This window comes from Myotis nattereri (assembly GCF_964212035.1).
Source record: "Myotis nattereri genome assembly, chromosome: 1".
NCBI lineage: Eukaryota > Metazoa > Chordata > Mammalia > Chiroptera > Vespertilionidae > Myotis > Myotis nattereri.
In genome coordinates, this window is record NC_138075.1 from 139,740,893 (window position 1) to 139,761,521 (window position 20,629).

At 39.9% G+C, this 20,629-nt stretch overlaps 1 pseudogene across 1 annotated transcript; it reads right to left on the bottom strand.

Moving 5' to 3' along the window:
* Nucleotides 1-584: 584 nt before the first annotated feature.
* Nucleotides 585-19,096, bottom strand: LOC308530232 (polyadenylate-binding protein 4-like; annotated as a pseudogene). Its single transcript has 2 exons — nt 19,017-19,096; nt 585-2,040 (listed from the first exon to the last, which is right to left on the bottom strand). The product of its transcript is annotated as a polyadenylate-binding protein 4-like (transcript).
* Between the last annotated feature and the right edge of the window lie 1,533 nt (nt 19,097-20,629).

Here is a 20,629-nt window from a genome sequence, read left to right on the forward strand (position 1 = left end):
GCGGCGCCAGGAATCCCGCGGTTCTCCTTTCCCCCGTCAGGGGCTGTGCCTGTCCCAAGGGACGCGGCTGCCGCGCGGTCTCCCTCCGACTCTCTGGGTTCAGAGGTCTGGCAAACTTTCCTGCCCAAATCCCTGGGTTTTTTACCTTTCCAGGGGAGTTCTGCTGTTCCCGGCTGCAAACCGTCTCACCAGCTGAGCAATTTCGCCAATTCGGAGTGAATGCTATTAGTTTCAACTGCTCTCTCCATTTGCTCCTGGACAGGACCTGGGACGCGTCTGCCTATATCGCCGCCATCTTCTCCCGTCCCATACATTCTTTATAGGAGGATTCCACTTTCTGGGTTTTATTTCTCTTTTAACTCTTCTATTGAAAGTTTAATTTACATTATCATGTTTTTAATATTCAACAGCTCTTTTTTAAGTGTTTGGTGATCCTTTTATGTTTAATTTTCAAGTAGTAAGAAGCTGAAAATTATTTCCTTGATGAAACTTGTCAATTATTGGACTTCACTATAAGACAATCTGATTGGGTCATTTTAGTGGATACTCTCAACTCTATCTATAGGGCTTTTCTTTGGGCCTGATTAGATTTCCTGGAAAGGAATCCTGGAGGGAAGAATACCGTACTCTAGAAGCATTCCCGTAATCTTGCCAGCCAGGTTTGAATGCATGGTTTGGATGAGAGAAAACAAATGTTCGCCCAGCATCTGCTTCTGTTCCTATGTGGGGGAGGGGAGGGGGAAGTGGGGGGTGCTGAGACCAATATGGAGGCAGACAGGGGCTCCTGCCCCTGCACACGGAAAGCAGGCTGGGGTGCCTGCAGAGATGGTATGGCAGGGTGAGGGCTGCGGACACTGGAGGCATACTTGTAAGGTGCAACAGCCCGAGGAGCAGCAGCAGCCACAGCAGCGCCAGGTGCTAAGTTCTGCACAGCTGTGGGAACACCTCCAGACTGGCAGCTGTCCGTCAGCCCCACCAAAGAACATAGCCAAGTGGTCTGGGCACTCAGACCCGACTCTCTGAGCAGTAGTAGGGAGGCCACGAGAGGCTGGAGCATTAGCAGTTGGAGCCGGATGGCAAAGGGTTGGATGAGGCCCAGACTGGTGGATAGCACTCGGCATTCCTTGGAAGCCTTGAGGTCTCCCACCTTGCTGCCAGCGTGGATTAGGTCTCATTTGTGCTGTTTAGGTGTGTAATATGGAGGCCTTTCCTAAGCCTGTGGAACTACTGGCACAAAGTAGCCACCAGCTGCAGGCTGGAACTAATTTAAGATGACATTGGCAGGGAGTGCTCTCATTCCGGCCACCCGCTGCATACACTGGTGGTCAGGTGAGCCTTTCCCTCTTCCTTCCTCTGGGCCAGGGTGACATACAGTGGCTTGGAGCCCACGATGCATCCATTCATCTCAGTGACTGCCTTGGTGGTCTCTTCAGGAGATGAGAAGCAGACAAAGCCAAACCCTTTGCTTCTCCCATCCTCCAGCATTACCTTAGCCCTGGTGATGGATCCGAAAGGAGAAAAAACTTTCCTTAACTTCTCATCGCCAATGGTGTCATCCAAGTTCTTAATGTAGAGATTCACCCCCTGATACCGACTAATTCCCTCTTGCTTCAGCTGTTCAAATTTCCGTTTTAACTCGGCCTGCCATTCCACTTTCTTCTGTGCACAGCCTACAAAAAATGACTTTCCCTCTGATTTCTTTTCCATTCATCTCTTCCACAGCCTTATTGGCATCCTTGTGTTTTCCGTAACTCACAAAGCCAAAGCCTTTGGATTTCCCAGTGGGATCTCTCATCACCTTGACACTTAAGATCTTACCAAACTGGCTGAACAGCTCTTTCAGACTCATCATCATCCACCTCTTCCCCAAAGTTTTTGATATACACATTAGTGAACTCCTTGGCTTTGGCCCCAAGCTCAGCTTCCCGCTCTTTTTGAGACTTGAATCTGCCCACAAACACTCTGCAGTCATTGAGGAGCATGCCATTCATCTTCTCAATGGCCTTGTCTGCAGCCCCTTGGGTCTCGCTGCTGCTACCTCTTAGGAAAGGGAAAAATTATTCAAAAGCCAAATAACCCCTCATGAAATTCAGCTCAAGGTTTGAAGTCTTCCTAGCTTGTCCTATGGATCTCAACGCTAAGAACCACAAATTGCAAATTTAATAGGTCATTTTGTATCAAAAGTTCAATTATGAAGCACCTAGAATTTTTCAATTAAAAGAATATATTCTCTGGGTTCTGCTATGGCTCAGACAGTGTTAACTTTTTTTTTTTTTTTTCCCTGTTGTGGGTTTTGATTTTCCTCGCTCCCCCAGAAATTGGTTTTGTTTATCCAAGTCTTTAAGTTTCTCAATAAAGAAAAAACTCCATTAAAAAAAAAAAAAAGAATAACGTAATCAGATCAGAAAGAAAGAGGCTATGGGTTATTGCTCAAAATGTAGATTTTTTTTTATTTAGGAACCTCTCCCTATTTTTAGAATCGTATTTCTGCCATCACCTGGGCCTGGTATGCCAGCATTTGAAGACTCCCTAGAATAAATTTATAGTCTTAATCAGCAATCACCCTGCTATATGAAATACAGTTTTTAAGACCAAATTGCTTTTTCTACAGATTTTTTAATGAATTATCTTGTTTTTAGCTCCATATTACTCCCCCCCCCCCCCCAAACCTACCCCCAGTTTCAGAGATAAATGGTGCTTCTAACTTTTGAACTGTTTGGGGGTCCTTATGTGCTAGTCAGCCTGAAACACATGTTCGATGTTCCCTAATCTCTTAAAGTAGTAAGCAGTAACTCACTTGGTTTCTGGGTTTCAAACTGTACTGGTGCTGGTGGTCTTTTTAATCTGCTGTTTTGTCAGTTTGTGACTTAAAAAAAAACCACTGCCATTTTTGTGGTGCCAAAAAGCAACCCACTGATGTGACCTGGGTATTGTTCCTGCTAGTCTCTAAAGTTGATTCTCTGGCTTTTTTGGAGAATTTTTTGTCTAATTATCTTTTAATAAATTTATTTTAAGCTTAAACTTGTTCAGCGGTGACTTCTATTATTTGCAATCAACAACTTTGCCTAATATGGTATTAAGTGATGATTATAGGTAGAATTTGTGATATTGATACCAAGTGCTATAGAGTAGTTAATATCTCTCTAAATCAGGGGTGGGGAACCTTTTTCTTCCCAGGGCCGTTTGGATATTTATAACATTATTCGCGGGCCATACAAAATTATCAAGTTAAAAATTAGCCTGCTATATTTGGTCAACCATTTAATTAACTCAACCCTAATATCTTGGCAAGGCCAGATCAAATGATTTTTTGGGCCTTATATAGCCCTCAGGCTGGACATTCTCCACCCCTGCTCAAAATTGTTTCATAAGGCGTAAGTATTTTAGCCAAGAAAAAAAGATGTGGTCAAATAGTTTTAGAAAATGTCACATTCCCATGTCTCCTTTATTAGATTTACAATGCATATTAGCATATTAATCCTGCTTTAAGGAAATTTGTTCAACTTTGTTTAAGCCTGTCTTCCCAAACTTACTTTTCAATTGAAGTAAAACTTGTAAATATTTTGCTGGCTATGCTTCAAAATTGTTGAAATAGGTAAATATAGGTTGGGGAATTTGGAGAGGTTTAATGGGTCCAAAAGTAGTGCCTCTATACCATTTTTTTCTATAAATCAGTAATTTAATCCAACCTATTTGAGAGACAAATAAAAACTAAACAATAAGAGAGTACAACATAAAATTTGCAGCTACAGTAAAACTTAGAAATGTAAGGCCTGAAATATATTTAATATGTGTTTATATGTCTACTTATGTCTATATTTATGTATCAATGGATATATATGAAAAGAAATGAACAGTTAAAGAAGCTAGAAAAAGAACAATTATCTCCACACAAAATATTAAGGAAAATATCAATCAACATTCATGATTGAAATGCATTCCTTCATAAATCATAACCATAAGTTGGCTATAGATATAAGAGGCAAAATTAATGCATTCTGTGAAAATCAATTGGTTATATAAAATTACAATAAAGTATTGTATTTTTATTATTATTTATAATTTTTTGATACATTGTTTAATCAGCAAAATTCATAAACTTATGTAAACACACAACTTTTTTTTCAAAGAGCCATTTACTGCTATTTCACTAAATATATGGCAATACATGATATTACCTTTCTAAAATCTGAAAATTCTTGAATTCCAACATGGGCCAAGGAGCATGACTCAATATCGCCATTTAACAAAATTTAAGATAATTTATATTTGTTTTGAATTTTACAAGGCTCAAGTCAAGTAGCAGAAGTTTCCAGAAAATAATTTTACTTGCTCTTGATATTACCTTTTTTCTGAACTTTCCAATCTGCTTGAGATTTTAAATATAATTGATTGACGTAATATTTAAACAACTGCCAAGTCAACATGGGTCATTTTCAGAAAATACATCATTTCTTGTAATGGCACATCTGTGTAGGGTTCTCCTCTATTAAAGTAATGTTACTTGATCCTGAAAGACCTTAATAGCATTTTTAATAGTACTTTGTATATTTTCCAGAAAAAAGACTCATCAGGTCAAAGGTACCCCTTCCCCCCTTCAGTGTTATAGGCTACTATGAAGAAATACAGAACATATTTCTCTTGAGAAAAGTTGAGTATAATATTTTACTGGCAGCAGAGAGAAGGAAAATACTAGTTTAAATCAGGACAAGACCATGAACTTTCTACTGGCCAGAAGTAGTACCAAAATAAAATGATATTTTAGAGAGAAAATCAAAGCTAAAACATCCTTTGAAATATACAGGTCATTCTTGTCAAAAAGGAATAAAAACATGTGTATGAGCCTTATAATTTTGAAAATGATAACATATGTATTATTTTATTTTCCCAAGATCTCTGAAAGGGTGATGGTACCTTAATGAAGTCACCAGAGTGAGAGGTCCAGATGTTAAATTTTGTTCATGTACACATAATTGATCAGTTTTAGAGATCCTGTCTCCTGCTAATCGCACGTAAACAGAGCAATATATAAACTAGAATGTAAATGTATTGACTTACAATGGCTGATGTATTTTCCCAGTGACTACAGGTTTTGTCTTTTCCATCTAGGACTCTTTATTCCTTAATATCTAAGAAAGGAACAATCTATAGTTTACTTGGTAAACATGAAGTGAAACCAAAGAGAGAAGGGTAGTTTTAAAGACTCTTTCACTCAAAATTATCTGTACTTATTCCACAATAAAGAATGCCTCTTTAGTAAACAGAATATTCTTATCTATTTGACTTGAGTCATTAGTCTCTGGACAGTGCTAGATAAATATTGCTAAATCTTGAACTTTGGGTGTCAGTTCATTATACTTCAAGATCACACACTTTGACTAAACATGCCCCTTTTTCAGATTTGTTACAACAAATTTTTTAAAAAGGTCTCAGCCTTGGTCCTTGGGAAGCATATGGAGGATCTAGATAAGGAATTTGACTTGTTACAGATTATGTGATAAATATACTAATCAGAACCAGACAGAAACATGGTGTACCTTCGAGAAAGATAACTCGATATTTGGTTCCACTTCAAACTGATGTTCTTGAAGCATTTGTTCTGTTTTGGGGGAGAGGGGAGACCACAGTTTTGCAAAGATCACCACACCATTAGCACAGTGAAGGGAAGCAATGGAGAGGGACCTCTGAGGGCAAACGATTCCCTCTCCTGTGTTGTCCTAATCAGCTCAGCTCTGACTATGAACTTGCAAACCCTAACCAGCAAAACAAAGACACAGAAGCTACCCAAACACCCCTTTTCCAAGGCGGTTTAGAAATCATTTATTACTATTCAAGCATATTCCTGATTTCTAGAAGCTTGTCAAAGCAGTCCTTCTAAACACATATAGTACTGATAAACACATTTTTTCTCTTTGCAATGTTCCTAATGACATATGCTTTCTTAAAGATTGGTCTCCAGGACAATTGCCTGGGTGGCTCTCCCCTAATCCACCAGGATTGTGTGTGTGTTTTTTTAAATTTATTTTATTTTTATTGGAGAGAGAGAGAGAGAGAGAGAGAGAGAGAGAGAGAGAGAGAGATCAATGATGAGAGAGAATCATTGATTGGCTGCCTCCTGTGCTCCCCACACTGGGGATCAAGCCCACAACCTGGGCAGATGCCCCGACCAGGAATTGAACCATGACCTCCTGGGCTGGGCCAGGATTATGTTTTAGACCTGAAGCTATAAGATGGGAGCCAAAAAGATAGATATGGAAATCAGGCTGAGGGATTAAAGAAGGCATTCTAGAGGAGATGATTGCATGTGAACCGAAGTTGAAAAGACAAGTGATAAGTACATAGGAAAGTTGGTTGGCAGAGGAAATAATATGGCATGGAGTACAGTATGTATTGTTCAGTTTGCCAGGAACAAAATGTGTAGGTATGGGGTTGTCAGGATGAAGCTAGAAAACCAGGCAGGATCCATGAGTCTAAACTTTTCTAAAGCTATGAGGTGTCACTGAGAGATTTTAAGTAGAGTGCCATGATCAATGTTTTACTTTAAAAAGATCATGGTGGCAAGTAGGTGGGGGTGGAGGCATTAGACCAGCCGTGGGCAAACTGCGGCCCGCGGGCCGGATTCGGCCCGTTCGGCTGTTCTAGCCGGCCCGCGGAGCCGAAAGAGCGGAGGGTTCTCTTGCTCTCCCCTCCGCTCCTTCACCAGCAGCAGTGCTAACATGGCAACGTCGGGAAACACGGCCGCAGCTCCTTCTTCTGAGTCCAGTTTAAGAACCCATTGTGGCCCTTGAGTCAAAAAGTTTGCCCAGCCCTGCATTAGACTCTTGGAGCCAAAACCTTTTAGGAGGCCACAGCATGGACTGAGGGTGTGGAACTAGAAGAGTGGGCAGTTTCAAGAAATGTTTAGAAAGTTGCTTTTAAGATTTGATGACAGATTATATGAGAAGGGTGTGAAGAAGGATTCTGGGTTAGAAACTAGATGGGTTTTTTTACCATTCACAAAGATCAAGAATATAGAAGGAGGTGTAGATTGATGATAAATAAAATGGAGAGGAGATGGTGATTATTTTGTATGCCTAATTCTTTGGACATATAATTTTCACTTTAATTTGCCATCACATCTTAAAATAGTCTCTAAACCCTCTTCAAAGAAGAGAAAGTAAAATGACTCAATTATATGTGAAAGCATCTGGGGATTCTGAGTACTTTTACCTCTAAACAAATGCTTTTTTATTTCCTCCTTAATTTCTTGTCTTGCTCTTCTTTCCTCCTGCCTTTCCTTATCATGTCCTACAAAAAATAATTTCCTCAATCCTGCCCTTCTATTTGTCAACATTCCCACATTGCAATCAGGATTTACTTTGTTTCATTGTTCCCTGAGAAACCACCTGTTTATTCATAGTATTTATGTGCTATTTATAATCTTCTATAGTTAACTGGTTAAAATCCTGACTTTCTTTCTTACAAATGTTTATCATTTTAAAACTTAATTATAAATTTCCTTAGAAGTTCAAATTATTTGATACCTGCCAAGGTATCAATATTTTGTTGTCTAAAAGATAAATTCTTAATTAATTGACTTCTTGGTATACTTCATTCTGATCATTGGCAATAAACTAGGTCCCACAATAAATTATTGAATATTAAGCTTATTGGACAGCCTTCTTATGTAGGGACATTTTAACTTAACAGTCACTTTCTAAGGTATAGAATATTACAGGATATTTTATTTATTTTTATTTTTCAATATTATTTATAGTATTTCTTTTTTAAGCATTTTTTATTTTTCTATTATAGTTGACATATAATACTATATTAGTTCCAGGTGTATACCCCAGTGATTAGACATCAAATACCTTACTAAATGATCATCCCAGTAAATATCATACCATCTGACACCACGCATAGTTATAAGAATATTATATTATATTCTCTATGCTGTACTTTACATTCCCATGACTATTCTGCACCAACAAATTTGTAGTTCTTAACTCTTGTACCTTTCTCACCCATATCCTAAACCCCCTCCTATCTGGCAACTGTCAAAATATTCTCTATATCTATGAGTCTGTTTCTGTTCTCCTTGTATATTTTGCTTTTTAGATTCAATTGTTGATAATATGAGTTTATTTGCATTTTATTGTTCATATTTTTGGTCTTCTTCTTCTTCAAGAAGACCTGTTAGAATTCACAACTAAAAGAAGAGATGCAGAGAGGAAGTTTATTTTACTTTTCCTGAAGGGAAAGGGCCGGTGCATTGCTAATCAATACAAGGGCAGGTAATAAATGGTGGCCTGCTCTTTTAAAGGGTAATAGCTGCTGTTGCTAGGTGATAAGGAAGGGAGGGAGATTTGGGGCTGAGATAGTCTGCAGATGTCCTAAGGAGGTGTCTTATCAGTGTTTTTCCCAAGCCAGAAAAACATGTTTAGAGTAAAAATTATTAAGAGTTCCAAAGTGGCTTGTTTGAAGAGGAGACAGGAAGGGAACTTTTTAACTAGAGACTTCTTGGTGCAAATTATCCCTGAGTTATAAAAATGGCAGGGAGGAGGGGTATGCAAGAATGTAGCCTTGAAGGTAGCTTATCTTGTCTTGCCAGCATTTGAACAGAGGGCTGTTTGAATCCAAGGAGCTAACAATCTTGGGGGTTAATTACCAGGTGATTCTCATAAGTTGTGGAAGGCTACAGCAAGTAAAAAAGAGGCCTTTTTCTTATCCTCACACTCACAAAACCTTTTAACATTTCATGTAATACTGGTTTGGTGGTGGTGAACTTACTTCATCTGGGCTCCGATGCCCATTAAGTCCACCCCTTGAGTGTGTTGTTTAAAGAGGTGATTTGGTGATGCTTTGACATGGTCTGAATCTATCCATCAGGTGCACTGACTCTGGGGCCTCCCAGGAGGTACAGGCTAAGATCAGCCACTGCTTGTGCTCTGCCTGGGGCCATTGCAGCCACTCAGCATGAGCTACAAAGTGATCTGTAGATGCTTCTTGTGTTGGGTTTGTAGGTGCCGAGGTGAGGCCAAGTTTTGAACGAAGACCAGCTGCTGCTAGTGCCAGGGCTGGGGACTCTTAATGAGAGTCCAGATGCTTCTTGTTTAAGAGATTATAACCCTTTGAGTGCTGGGGAGCGTGATTGCACTCCTCCTGTCTTTCGCCAAAAGTGCCGGGAGCGCTATCAGCAATTTTTTTCCTACTAGTATTTTATAATACAATCAGCAAACAATATATGTCAAAGATGAAAACAAATGTAGTAAAGGTTTCCTTAACTTTTTGAATATGTAACTTCATTTACTTGCAATTCATAATTTTTTTCCTAAACTGCTGTAAAATCAGCAAAAATGCCTTGGCAATTTTAGCATAGTTCCTAGGATATTGGTTGGCACTCAGAGGGTTAAGAAAGTCTGAAGCATGAGCCAAGACAAGCCATTCATATGGAAACAGCTTGGGTGGCCTGCAAATTGGGTTGGGGTGGGGGTCTCAGGGAATCATCAGGGAGGGACAAACAGTATGGGCCAGGTTGATGGAGACTCAGATACGGCACCTGCTTGCTAGCTCTGGGGGATGGGGTGAGGGTTACAGAAAAGGAACAATGGCCTCTGCCAGCACTCTTTTTCCTGGCAGAAAGCTTCCATCCCAGCTCTTTCCCTGATGCCAGATAATTCAATTTATTCTTATATGTCTTAGTTCCTTTCAAGCTTTTGTCCCAGTCAGTGGTTCTCAACTTTCTGGCCCTTTAAAACAGCTCCTCATGTTGTGACCCCCAACCATAAAATTATTTTCGTTGCTACTTCATAACTGTAATTTTGCCACTGTTATGAATCATAATGTAAATATCTGATATGCAGGATGGTCTTAGGAGACCCCTGTGAAAGGGTTGTTTGACCACCAAAGGGGTCACAACCCACAGGTTGAGAACCACTGCCCTAGTGCTGGAGCTCAGAGGGAGTAAGTCTGTGCATGGGCCCTTTAAGAGGAACTGCCTGGGATTCCAGCAGCCATATCTCACTGAGCCATAATCCCTGCTGGTTTTCATAGCCAGAAGTTATGAGGTACTTCTCTTCCTGGCACTGGAACCCTGGGCTAGGGGTCTGGTGTGGGAACGTGATCCCTGCTCCTCAGAGGGGAATTCTGCATCTAAGATATTCCTCCTGGCTTTTATCCAACACACGTGAATGTGGGACAGGTTCATTCATGTCTCCACCCCTTCTGCCATTCTTGATTTTACTTCTTTTTTATATTCTTAGTTGTAGGACTTCTGTTCAGCTAGATTTTAGGCCATTGTGAATGATGGTTGTTCTGTAGTTTAGCTGTAATTTTGATATGATTGTGGGAGGATTTGAGTACTAAATTTACCTAGAGTACCTATCTTGACTAGAATTCTATATTATAGATTCTATTTTTGTTCAATATATACTTCAATTATTTTATAGAGCAAGGTATCATAGGAAATGATGGTTTCCCTTAAAAAAAAAAAAAAGATGTTGTTTTACATCTTTGGTTATCAGGAAAAATGAAAGAAGTCTGGTAGTTGTCTGAAAGATTCCCATGAAATATATGCTTCAATCGACATAGAACAGTGTTTTGTCCCTACTCCCCTGTGTTATCATGCTGATTGGGCCTACCTGTTGTGATGTCCATTTATAATAATACATGAATCAGGAATTAGACATTTGCTTAAATCTTAGGGAACTTGGGTTTACAATGTAAAATATACTGTTACTACAGGGACAGTGAGCACCTTTCTCATCTATACAGGCCTCTTGTTTTTAAATCTGTAAAATGGATATATTCCTGTTATTAGGATCAAATAAAATAATGTGTTTGAGTAACTTTCAAAAGAATACATTACATTATACTTATGGGTGCTGTTACTTTTACTGTCTTAAATTTTGAGAGAAAATATTTTAAAAGAATAGTGGTCTCTAGTAGTAGTTTCCTTTTTGGAAAATGATTTTAATATATTCAAGAAGAATCCTTATATTAAGTTGATTTATAAAATGAATGCCAGTTATTGACACTGGAATGGAATTGGGAGAATATAATTTTAAATGCACACTTCGTTTCAAACTATATGATTTTTGTTTTTGTAGTTAATGAATGGTATCTGTTTCTAATAATATCTACTATGTGGAATGACCTGAACTTACATTGCTTGCTAAGAACTCCAGACGAGAAAGATTCCGTAGTTGTCAAAAACAGTATGAGTTATTTAAATAACAATGTGCCACCATTTTTCTTATGAGCTCATCCAGTGATTTTCTTATATCAGTTATTGTATTTTTCAATTCTAAATCTTCTCTTTGCTTCTTTTTGTTGTTTTTATTTATCTGCTGAGATTTCCCATTTTTTGAGGAACATTTTATATGATGCGATTCAAAAATGCTAATATCATGAACGACACAGAAGACTGTGGAATTGTTCCAAGTTAAAGGACACTAAAAAGATGTGACAACTGAATGCAGCCTGTAATCATAGATTGGATCCTGAACCAGATAATATTTTTCTTTTGATAAAACAAAACAAGACAAAACATTAGTGGGCTGACTGACAAAATTTGATTGTCTATAAATTAGATAAGAATATTATGTCAAGGTTAATTTTCTGAGGTTGATCATTGTGCTGTGTTTATATAAGAAAAATAGTTGATGATAGAAAAATCCACACTGATTTTTTTAGAAGAAAGAGGCATCATATCTGTGATTTACTCTGAAATGTTTCAAAAAAATTTACTCTGAAAAAACAGAGATAACACATAGGGATAAAAATACCTGCCTTGTTGGGATGTGAGGATCACATGAGCTAGTACATAGTAAGCACCACAATTCTTTACTGTCACCAAAAACATGGCCCTTCCCTAGAATGAACCTAAGATAATTTATTCCATAAAATACTGAAATCTCACTATAAATTCCTTTAAACAAGTTGACTTTTCACCTAATTTTTCTCTGTTGCAGTCTAGCCAAAGAGTTTACTTACTGAAGTACCTAATGATCTTTGTTAAATGGTTACTATACTTGAAATTCAGTCCTTATATGTTAGTTTCAATCTCCGAAAATTCAGTGTTTAAGTAGGTGATTTTTTTATTTATGTGGAGAAAAAGTGAGAATTTGTTATTTGCAGGCTAATTTGAGGTTTGGGCCAAACAAGAAGACTCACTTTGCTTTTTACCAAATAAAATTAGTTTTTGGCAACAAGATTTGGGTAATTGTCTCAAAGCTGCTGACAGTTTAGGTATTGTGAACACAAATTCTTATAGTTTAGGGAACAGAAACCCCCGTTTTTCCTCTTATAAATTTAATCCATTGTAAACACAAACTTTCAAGGTTTGTTCAGGGATGCTAATTACTTTCTTCTTCTATTCTTCCATGATGAAGTTATTCTTGGATGTCAGCAAGCAAGATTAAACTTCAGGAGCATGTGAGGCCAAAGGGAAAATGCTTTTTTGTTTTTCAGTCTTTCTGGGTCACTCAGTATTTGATTATCTAGACTAATAATGGGCAGGGGAAACATGAATAATTAAATTGTACAGACAAGCTCTTGTACCTTATTTTGGCTGAAGGCTTCACTCTTGTCAAACTTTTTTCCAGAAGAGCTAACAAGTAGAGTGGTTAATTTCCTGTCTTGTCTCTATTTCCTTTGTCCTTTCAAAAAAGTATCAACAAATGACAAAATGTCTCCATCCCAAATTTTTATTCCCTCTACCATAAAGGTGTATTATTAATAATGCGAAAAAAGCCGAGATCCTTGAAAAGATAGACTTGGTTATTCTAGAACTTTCTGATTATAAAAAGGAAGACAGGATTTGAGCCTGAATTTGGCATCTGGCTTTTCCTTTTCTTGATCAGTCTCCAACCATGTTAAAGGCTATTTTCCTCTTTCTTCCCATTACAGGCTTTTTTTGGCACCTCAGAAGTAACGATGGAAATAAACATTTAACAGATGGTCCCAGCGGTTTCCCTGACATACACACATCGTACACAAGGAAAGCGTAGCCAATGGAGGCAATTATATCTTATTTTAATTGATTCTATTTCCCTCAGAATATTCACCTAATCACATATTTTTGTTGTTGTTTCTGTCTTTTATCTCTGTGGTCCCTTGCATACAGTTTTTGAAACATTCTTCAAGGTCAACACTCTGTGTCCTTTTTTTTTTTTTTTAAATACACTTTTATTGATTTCAGAGAGGAAGGGAGAGGGAGAGAGAGAGAAACATCAATGATGAGAGAGACTTATTGATCAGCTGCCTCCTGCGTGCCCCACACTGGGAATCGCCCCACGTGGGGGATCAAGCCCACAACCCAGGCATGTACTCTGACTGGACATCGAACCGTGACATCCTGGTTCATAGGTCAACTCTTGACCACTGAGCCACGCTGGCCGGGCATCCTGTGTCCTTTTTATCCCTATGTCTACACCACGGAAAAGTGGTGTCATATTGTTAATACAAATGGCTTCACCACAGCAACTCCGCAGAGGGTCTGTGAAAAAAAAAATTAGGAATATTCCCCACATCTGCATCTGGTTCTCTCATAAAACCAGAGGTCATAGGGTGGAAATGAGCCAAGAAATATTAGCAAGAAGTGGAATAAAGGAATGAGTTAAGGGAATATAAGTGGAAAAACGAGAAATTCCACTCAGGGCCAGCCCAAGAGGAACTATGTTAACTGATAAGAACTGGGAATCTAACTTCTCCACATGGCCTGGAGAGGACATATGGGCTCAAGGCCAGGATGTCCACAAACATAAGAAGGGCACACAGTCTTAGCTACAGGAAGCAAGGCCAAATTCTGAATCTGAGCATTTCAACGCGTGAAGGGACATGCAACAGGTGACCAGGCCGGGGTCTACATGAGGAAGAACAATCAAGCAGAAGAAAAACTAGGCAAGGCCCTAGGCAGGGGGCTCACAGGAGGCAGGAGACGCTGAGGAGAAGCAGAGTCCTGCCCAGGCACAGGCCCAGAGCAGCAGCAAAACCAAAGCAGACCCATGAGCCAAGGTCTGAGATCACTCTTCTCAGCCCTGCCTTTATAGCTGGGAGCAGGCCAGGCAGGGCATGGTGGGAGCCCAGGAGAGGTAAGGGATTCTGACAAAGTTGTTCTCAGCTGTAGGACCTCTTATGGTCTTGCTGGCACCAGTGACTTGAGTAAGGGTTAAACATCAATTTTTTATCGTGAAGATACAGACCCACTTGGAAATGTCCAGGGTCATAGGAGAAAGGGAGGAGATGGAAATGGAAATAGGAAGGGAGGAGGAGTGAGAAGGCACTCCGTGTTTTCTAAGAGGTCATTAAGAAGTCTGGCTTCCTGGGGTGATAGATGTGCTAACTAAACTTGTGGTAATCATTTTGTAATATGTACATAAATCACATTGTTATAGTGTACATGGAAAACATACATATTATGTGTTAATAATATCTCAGTAAAGTAGGGGGCGAAAGAGAAGGCTGGCTTGGAGTTACAGTAATTATATTTAAATCCCAACTCCACCATTTGCTAGCCAAAGTTGGATCCTAACTCAGAAAAACCTGGGCAAGTTATTGAACCTTTGTATGTCCCACCTGTGAAGTGAGAATGATAGAGTATTGTTCCTCATAAGGTTGTTGGGAGGATTAACCATAAATTGCTTAGAAGAATGCCCTACACAGAGTAGGTGCTCAATACATGTTAGCGGCTGTTTTTTTCTTCAGGTGTATTCTCAGAAGATAGTTATTGATTATCCACAATGGGCTATGCACTTTGCTAGGCACTGGAAAAACTGTGGTAAACAAAATGCACATAATCTCAGCAGTTAATAAATGAACAGAGTTTGAAAATCTAGGTAAGAGTCTGTAAATAAAAAATTATGGAAGCTAAAAAATGTTGATCTGAGTGACACAAGATGTCCAGAAATTATTTTTCCCATTAGTTACATCATGAAAATAGAAAAGAGTAAGAGTATTTTGGAGAGAGCTGTGTCATTATGAGAACCATATTATGTACAGGAGTCCCCCAATCCAAGACCCCCAGCAGGTGCCTGAAATCGCAGATAGTACTGAACTCTATGTGTACTATGTTTTTTCCTATACATACATACTTATGACAAAGTTTAACTTATAAATTAGGCAGTAAGAAATCAACAATAACTAATAATAAAATAGAACAATTATAAAAATATGAAAAAGTAATTAGAATGTAGTCTGTCTCTGTCTCAAAATATCTTAGTGTACTATACTCACCTTTTCTTTCTTTTTTCAAAGAGATTTATTTGTTATTTACTAGGTACTGTTTTTTGTTTTGTTTTGTTAATCCTCACCCGAGGATATTTTTTCATTGATTTTTAGAGAGAATGGAAGGGCGTGGGAGAGACAGAGAGAGAGAAACAGTGAGAGAGACACACATTGGTTGCCTCCTGCACATGCCCTGACCAGGGCCAAGGATCCAGCCTGCAACTGAGATACATGCCCTTGACGGGAATTAAACCCAGGACCCTTCAGTCCCTGGGCCAATGCTCTATCCACTGAGCCAGGCCAGCCAGGGCTTTACTCACCTTTTCACATAAAGGAAGGAAGCGTTTTATGGCTTCTCTTTGTTATATCCAAATTGCCAGCATGACTATTTTTGCACTTTGGGGCCATTATTAAGTGAAATAATGGTGACTTGAACCAAGAACTTCAATAGTGTGATGGTTGAAGGGCATTTTATGATAAAGGTTGTCTTATTAAAATTAAATGATCATTGTGATATAATAAAATTATTTCTAATTTAGTTAAAATTTTGTACATACCTTTTATGATTTATATAGTCCTATATATACCTTGTAGATACAGATTTTGAAAACTGGGCATTTTATTTATAAACTGAATTTATAAGCTTCTACACTACAACACCATACTAAGGCTACATAAACAAAAGTATAAAGTTAAATATAATTGCAAGTCTTGCCTGAAGGATGAATGATTTAAATATTTTATAGTTCTTCCAACTTCTGAAATCTACCTCTTCCTTTGGCTCCTGGATTGTTAACAGAGAATAAACATGTCAACAATTTCACATAAAATTTGAAATGCAAATACTCCTAGGAGAAGCAGTAAGTATGTTTATATTCCCACAAAGCCCTGTTGGGTCCTTTCCTAAAAGTTTCAGAAAGACTGCCACGCTGTTGAAGCAAGCAGGGCAAAAGCAGGGGTGTCAAGGTGCTGGAGACAAATCCAGCTCATCTTTCTACTTAAAACCCACGGATCCACTGAATGGATTCTATAACTCACTCTTATGACACCTAGCGGCTGTAGCCATATCTGCATCAGCAATACACACATGTCTAAAATAACATTATTTTTGATTTTTCAAAATGGAAAAAAATTACTTTGAACTGAAAAGTCACAGTTTAATCACTGAGAACAGGGCAGAAAACCACTGTCTTTTGTCATTGATTTGAAAGCTACCTTCCTTAGAATTCTTTTTAAAATATATATATATATATATATATATATATATATATATACATATATATATATATATATATATATATATATATATATATATATATTTCAGAGAGAAAGGGAGAGGGAAAGAGAGATCAAAACATCAACGATGAGAGAGAATCATTAATTGGCTGCCTCCTAAACACCCCCCACTGGGGATTGAGCCAGCAACCCAGGCATATGTCCTTGACTAGAATTGAACCTGAGACCCTTCAGTCCACAGGCTCTATCCACTTAGCCAAACCAGCTAGGGGGCATTCCTTAGAATTCTTGAGTAGGTTGTGCAAAAGGGGATGGACAGAATGATCAAATCCTTGATGAGGTCCATTGCTATATAACATCCATCAGAGAGCCTAATGAACAAATGAGAAATGGTTCCCTTGGTTTAACAATTTAATAAGAGGAAAGAAACAAAAAGTCAACTGAAATCAACCCTTTTCATCTGCAAAGTAGAGGCCAGTATGCCACAGGCTGAGGTTTGCAGATTGTGATGGTAGGTGGACTCGCTTGGGCCTTTCAAATGTTTCCGTTGTCGTATCTTCTTGTTCATAAATATTCTTATTTGTTATATAGAGGTGTGCAATGCTAACTGAACATTTTTAAATAATTAGTAATGCTCACTTAGTAAATACATTTTTACCAATCATGGGCTTAATAAAGTACTAGAGAAAATAAAATGGGAGGAATCAAAACTGCAATCCAGCAGTAATTTTCTATCATCGTCCACCCACAATAGGTAGATTCAGCAGACAGCTCTGTGAAGCTAGGTGACTTAAGGTTCATAGGACAAGGGTAGTAATATTAACAATATTATCTTGCTTTATTTTACTACACCATAATTTATTTAACCAATTTCCTATTGTTAGACACTTTATCTAAAATATTTTGATTATTGCAAATAATTCTGCAAGGAGCATCCTTGCACATAAACCTTTGTACCCGGAACTGATATTTTGTTTTAAAATTATAATGAAAGTAGGGGCCCAGTGCATGAATTCGTGCACCTTGAAAGGACCTGTGGGCTGTGAGGCTGTGGTAGGTACAGGGGTTGGTCTTGGCCCATCCTCCTGGCCCCCACCGGCCCCTCCCACTGTGGCCCCCGGTCCCCTGTCTGCCAGTAGCCCTGCTCCCGCCACAGCCGCTCCCACATGCTGATGGTGCCAGCCCCGCTGGCACCCACTGATGGCAGGGAGCAATTGGGGCCGGCACCAGCAGCAGGTGCAAGTGGGGCTGGCACTATCAGTGGGTGCGAGTAGCGGCTGCTCCCCTGATCACCCCTCAGGATCAGGGGGAGGTGGAGAAGCCCTCAAGGGCGATCGGGGCTGGCAGCCGCCGCTTGCACCCACTGATGGCACTGAGCAATCAGGGCCAGCAGCAGGTGTGAGTGCCTGGCAGGACTGTGGTGTGCGGGAGCAAAGAATTTTCAGTAACCACCAGAGGCTCGCCCTGATGATAGCGAACAGTGCCCCGCCTTGGTCTGGCGCCCCCACTCACCTGCTCCACCATCCCTCCGCGGCCAATGCCCACCATGTTCCGCACTCTGCCTCCTGCTGCCGATGCCCGCCATGTTCTGCGTGCACCCCCTAGTGGTCAGTGCACATCACAGCGACCGGTTTTTCGGCCGTTCAGTCTATTTCCATATTAGGGTTTTATATATATAGATTAACACACACACACAAAAGCATCCTATTTAATAAAAGAGTAATATGCAAATTAACCATCACTCTGACACAAAGATGGCAGTGCCATAGCCACAAGGTGGCGGCACCCAGTCTTCTCAGCCCTGCTGGAGTCCTTCAGTCCTGGGGGGCAGCCACTGAGAGCAGAGTCTGCTTGGCTGTCACTGCGGCGACCTGGGAGCAGCCAAGCAGGCCCCACAGACAGTGCACAGCAGGGCCCGCTTGGCCGTTGCCAGCGGCGACCCAGGAGTGGCCAAGTGGGCCCCACCCAAAATTAATATAATACTGTATGTCAACTATACTTTAATTTAAAAAATGATCCTGGGTCTTAGCCTTTAGTGCCATGACCCCCTCCCTTCTTAGCTGAGGCCTGTATTCTGGGTCTAGGCATAGCTTTAACCAGATGCTGCCAGAAAGGTCTACAATTACAAAATGTGCAGAAATTGCTCTTATACAGTAGAATCTCTCTCCACAGAAATGAACTCCAGGGAGCAAATAAATTGGCAAAAAAGAGACTCTCATTAAGATGATTCTAGATTTGGTCTAAGTTGAAATAACTTTGTCAGAAGAGTCTACAAAAATACCGATGATAAAAAAATTGTATTTTTAAAATTCATTAATATTCTTTTTGAATGGCTGATATAAGGACACAGCAAAGATTTTTATGCACCTTTGCAGCCGTTTTTCTTTTTGCTTTCATTAAAGATGTCTCAAAACATTGTGATTCATCTATTCCTGCAGTGCTACCAATCTTCTACTGTTCCATTAGAGAACTTCAACTGAAGCAACTCCAGCATGTCAGGTGGAGGACAACTCTAGAAATTCTTATGGAATAGTTGCTTTCTGTTGGTGTTAGTTGTATTATATAGTTTATACATAGAAGTTGATGAGGATATGTCATCATCATCATCATCATCATCATCATCATCATACGAGTCATACAGGGTAATTACCATATTCCTGGCACTATCTTTAGACTCCTTCAAGATAAATATTATCTCCATTTTAGAAATGAGGTAACTGAGGCTCAGGGCAGTTAATCAGCTAGCCCGAGTTCACCTTGTTAGTAAGGACCAGTCAGGATTTGAATCAAAACCTGTGCTATGCAAGGAGGAATGCATTTGTGAAGCACTCTGTCACTTAGGCGCAGTTAGCTAAACAGAAATGACACCTGACCTGCCTTAGACCCCAGGAGTTCCCAGTTCAATGAGAAGAGAAAGTCACACATAGAAAGAGTTCCAGTGTGAAGCCAGTTGTGTGATGTTCATTTTGTCCTGATTTTCTCAGTGTAGGTTTATACTCTTTACAGCAGATCTGTACAAGTATAAAGAGATGTTTATATTGAGGATGTGCCAGCTTTCAACCCCTCCCTAGTAAGGAGCTTTGTCTATTTCGTTCACAGCTGCATCTCCGATGCCTAGACCGCACATACCACTCGGCAAAATAAATGTCAGTGAACACTGACTGCATGAAGCTATATTTCAGTGGGAATGGAAGGATATGCTAGCTAGTGTTGACACAGGAGAGATGGAAAAAGCCTGGATGAATTGGCCTGTTTCACCCTTTTGTCTCAGGCAGCCTTGGGTGAGTTTTATAGGGCTGAAACAGATAAAACCCTGTTACCAATATCTGGTTGTCCTAGGTGAGTGGGTCTTTAATATACACAACCTTTTATCTGCTGGGGCCTCTCTGCCTCCTGAAGGTGGGTAGCCTGGGAAGCCTGCAAAGCCAATTTGTCTACAAGGAGAAGCCAAAGTCTAGGATTCTGTTGCTTTTAATCCAAAGTGTTACCAAGAAGAGAACCTAAGGTGACTCAGAGTCTGTGGTGTCGCCCAGCCGGTGTGGCTCAGTGGTTGAACATTGACCTATGAACCAGGAGGGCATGGTTCAATTCCTGGTCAGGGCACATACTGGGGTTATGAGTTCGGTTCCCAGTGTGGGGCGTGCAGGAGGCAGTCGATCAAAGATTCTGCCATCATTGATGTGTCTGTCTCTCTCTCCCTCTCCCTTCCTCTCTGAAATCAATAAAAATATATATATTTTAAAATGTATGGTGCAGCCCGGCCAGTGTGGGTCAGCAGTTGAGCATTGAGGAACCAAGAGGTCACCAGTTCAATTCCCTGTCAGGGCACATGCCCGGGTTTTGGGCTCAATCCCCAGTGTGGGGAGTGGGGGAAGGCATGCAGGAGGAGCCAATCCATGACATTTCTCTCTTATAGATGTTTCTATCTCTATATCCCTCTCCCTTCCTCTCTCTCTAAAAATCAATAAAAAATATTAAAAGGATATGGTGTATACAGACGGGGTGCCAGTCTCCTGGGTAATTTGGGCTGGACAAAGCTCCAGGTGAGGAATGCTGGTCTCCATTCTCAACACACACTCCATTAGGAGCCCAGTATACCCCAACCAGGAATTGATTGAGGCTGTCCAATTTCTAAAAATAGATCATCAGCAGAAACACAGTGCTCATCCTCATCAAGTAAAGTCGA